The sequence below is a fragment of the Manihot esculenta genome, chromosome 17, assembly GCF_001659605.2.
Source record: "Manihot esculenta cultivar AM560-2 chromosome 17, M.esculenta_v8, whole genome shotgun sequence".
Lineage (NCBI taxonomy): Eukaryota > Viridiplantae > Streptophyta > Magnoliopsida > Malpighiales > Euphorbiaceae > Manihot > Manihot esculenta.
Genome location: NC_035177.2, coordinates 6,538,171 through 6,542,197, shown reverse-complemented (window position 1 = coordinate 6,542,197; position 4,027 = coordinate 6,538,171).

The following is a 4,027-nucleotide window of genomic DNA, read 5'->3' as shown; positions in this document are numbered from 1 at the left end:
GAAAGTGCCCTTCCCAGCCTTTTCTTGCATGTATTCTAGGGATGTTTTGAGGTGTTTTTAGGAGGTTTTTGGGGGTATGTTTAGAGTCATGTTCTTGTTGTTTGGTGCCTCATTTGAGTCCACCTGTGTAGGTTCGGACCAGAGGAACCGAGACCCCCGGTTGTGAGATAGTTGTTCAGAGTCCGTTGTTGAAGCTTCAGTCACCAGGTGAGTGGGATAATTCCCTAAGTTTCTAAGTAAAGTAAAGTAAATGAATAAATGAATGAATCATAAAGCATTGCCCATGCATCATTATGCCATGCAATATTTCAGGATGTTTGCATTAGAATTCACGAATATGCTGCATTGCATAATTTGATGTTGATGTGGATGGTTATTGGGTGATCCATAGTCCTCTGATGTTATGTTATGATGATATGTTATGGACGACCAGCGAGGCCCATTCTACGCCCCTGGTACTATGTAAGAGAAAGTCCAGTGAGGCCCATTCTACGCCCCTGGCACTTTGGAATGTTATGTTATGTTATGTAAGAGAAAGTCCAGTGAGGCCCATTCTACGCCCCTGGTATTTGGAGATGTTGAGGACTAATGGTGACAGTACCATCCTTTATGTGATTAGCTGTGATGTGATGCATTTCATGAAAGCATGAATAAGAGAAAGAAAAAGTATAATCATAATAATAAAATGAATAATAATATACCTAAAAATGGAGGAACTGAAACAAATGTTCTTAATAATAAAATGAATAATAATAAACATAAAAAGGGTGAAACTAAATTACATGTTTTTACTTTCTGCTCACTGGGCTTTTTAGCTCACCCCTCTCCCCTAACCCCAGTCTTGCAGGTGCAGAGTAGATAGAGAAGTCAAGAAGAGTAAGAGAAGTGTATGTAATAGCCTAGTGGTGGACATGGTTTAAATGTAATGTAAAGTATTGTATGTAATGTAATGAAAGATTAGAAATGTGCTTGACTAGTGTTGTTTTAATCCCTTGTATACATGGTTTTCGTTATGAGATGTAATGTTTTTATGTTGTTCATGTAACCCAAGCCTGCCATATGTTATGTACCCCATTGGAGTATTTGATGAGGACTCCAAATGAGGGGTTTATGTTATGATGTGCATGCACAGGTTAGGCTTGGTAAAGAAAAGTTTTAATTTTTATGTACATTGTTAATCATGTATGGGATTAAACAGGTTCACAGGTTGTATGTTTGGCTTGCTACGGGTTCCGGCGGCCTTAAGCCGACCTGGATCCTAGCGCCGGTAGCGGTCCGATTTTCGGGTCGTTCAGAATGGTATCAGAGCCCTAGGTTCATATGGTCGGACCTAGAGTGTCGGGCTCATAGATGTTATAGAAAGGTCAAGCACAATAGGAAATCATGTCCACTAGGATAGGATGTAGAGTCCTGTCTTGCATGAAAGTATGATATGCCATGTTATGTGATATGTATGTGATGAGGGTTCATGTGTTCCCACATGAACCATTTGATGCTAATGTTTTGTTTCTGTGCTGTTTTTCAGTAAACAGAATGCGAGGAACTCGTCGATCAGCTAGATTGACTAGAGTACCACCGGAGGATGAGGGCACGAGTGCCCGTCCTCCAGCATTGCCAAGGGCAATGTCAAGCAGGTCCAACAGGGACAGAGCAGTGAGGGACCCTAGAAGGTCCTTGGATCTGGGTAGAAGCAGATCAGTAAGGGGTACAGTTCAGGAAAGAATGTCAGTTGATGGAGAAGAAGAGATGGATGTGGAGCAGAGGAGGGACGGTAACCTTGGTGTAAACATGCCAGAAGAGGGCATGGGTGAGTCTCAGGGAGGCACTCAGGCCTCGGGGTTTGTTCCACCACCCCAGTACCCACCTTTTTCACCATACCCCGGGTATTCGATGGGAGGTACATCGGATTACCCCAGTTTTAATCCTTACCCTTCTCACATGCCATACCCACCTTTCTACCCACAGTATCCACAGTACCCTATGTACCCACCTCCATCCTTCCATCCAGGCACAGCAAACCCTATCCCAGGGGATGCCGCACCTCCACCACCAGCAGAAACCGCAGTTACAGAAACCCAAAGACCTCAACCTACCTCATCTGGAGGGAGCAAGGCCAAGATGATCGACTATATGAAGTTGGGTGCTCCCCAGTTTGATACCGGTGATGATCCGTTTGTGTACCTGGAGAAGGTCAAAACAATTACAGATGAGATAGGGGCGGATGACAGCAGAGCCATTCAGATGGCTGGTTTCACCCTGAAATGCAAAAAGGCCCGTGAGTGGTTCAAGGGCTATGTGAAACCGAGGGTGGACAGTCTTTCATGGGAGGAGTTTGCGAATGAGTTCGCAGGATGGGCTTTCCCTGACAGTTCCAGGGAGCTGAAGATGATTGAGTTTGAACAGCTGAAGCAGACAGATGAGATGGGTGTCGATGAGTACACCGATAGATTCTTAGAGTTGTTACCGTTTGCCGGGCAACATCTGGACACAGATTCGAAGAAGTCGAGGAGGTATACCATGAGGCTCAATTCCAGGTATTCCTCTTTGATTCAGTCAGCCGATAGAGAAAGTTTCCATGCCATTATAGACATGGCCAGGAGAATGGAGGCTAGTGCCGTAACAGAGGGAAAAGTCAAGCAGTCAGTGGCACAACCTTCTGGTTCCAAGACCCCAGGTGGGGGAAGGATTGACCCTTCATCCTTGAGTTCAGCTAGTAAGAAGTGGGGCAGTACCACTAAGAAACCAAAGAAGAATAAGTTCTGGAGCAAGATCAAGTCAGGTCTGGGATTAGGAAGTGGCTCAAGCTCTGGTGCTGATAATGCAGAGTGTGCAAGGTGTGGTAAACTACACAGAGGGGTATGCCGTTTTGGGACGACAGCCTGCTACAGGTGTGGGCAGGAGGGACACATGTCCATGGAGTGTCCTAGAGCAGTTCCTATGGCACGGCCCCAACAGACTACTTCAGGTAGTGTGGCACAGCCAGCAGCTTCAGCCGCAACACAGGCTAGTGGCAGAGGCCGAGGGAGAGGGTCAGCCTCTTCTTCATCAGTTTACAGAGGGGAGGGTCCGTCAGCTCCAGCACGGATCTTCACAATGACACAGCAGGAGGCAAACGCATCCAACACCGTGGTGTCAGGTAATATCATCATTGGTTGTTCAGATGCTTATGCCTTAATGGACCCGGGTGCATCCCATTCTTTTGTTTCTCCGAGAGCGGTCGAGAGGTTGGGTTTGATGGTCTCTGGGTTAGAGTGTCCCCTATGGGTCAGTGGACCCAAGTGTGACCCGTCAGTGGCAGAGTCAGTCTGCCAGTACAGTCCAGTTTTCATAGAGGGAAGATGCCTATCCGCCGACCTAGTGGTTCTAGACTTGACAGATTTTGACGTCATTCTAGGGATGGATTGGCTATCTACCCATGGTGCTACCTTGGATTGCAGAGACAAGGTAGTTAAGTTCAGATGTCAGAATGGGTCAGAGGTTGTCTTTAGAGGAGACAGGGGGAGTACACCTAGAGGTTTGATATCAGCCCTACAGGCTCGTAGGCTGCTCAGGAGGGGTTGTCAGGGTTATCTAGCTCATGTGAGAGAGCTAGACAGAGATGTCAGAGAGCCCGCCTCAGTGCCTGTGGTTAGAGAGTTCTTAGATGTTTTCCCAGACGAACTGCCAGGTTTACCGCCTCCGAGGGAGATAGAGTTCGAGATAGAATTGATGCCAGGAACCAGACCGATCTCTATCCCTCCCTACAGGATGGCGCCAGCAGAGCTGAAGGAGCTTAAAGAACAGTTACAAGAGCTGGTAGATAAGGGTTTCATCCGACCGAGTACCTCGCCTTGGGGTGCTCCAGTGTTGTTCGTGAAAAAGAAGGATGGATCCCTTAGACTTTGTATCGACTACAGACAGTTGAACAAGGTCACTACCAAGAACAAGTACCCGTTGCCTAGGATCGATGATCTATTCGACCAGCTAACAGGAGCAGGTTGTTTCTCCAAAATAGATATGAGATCTGGGTATCATCAGTTGAGGATCA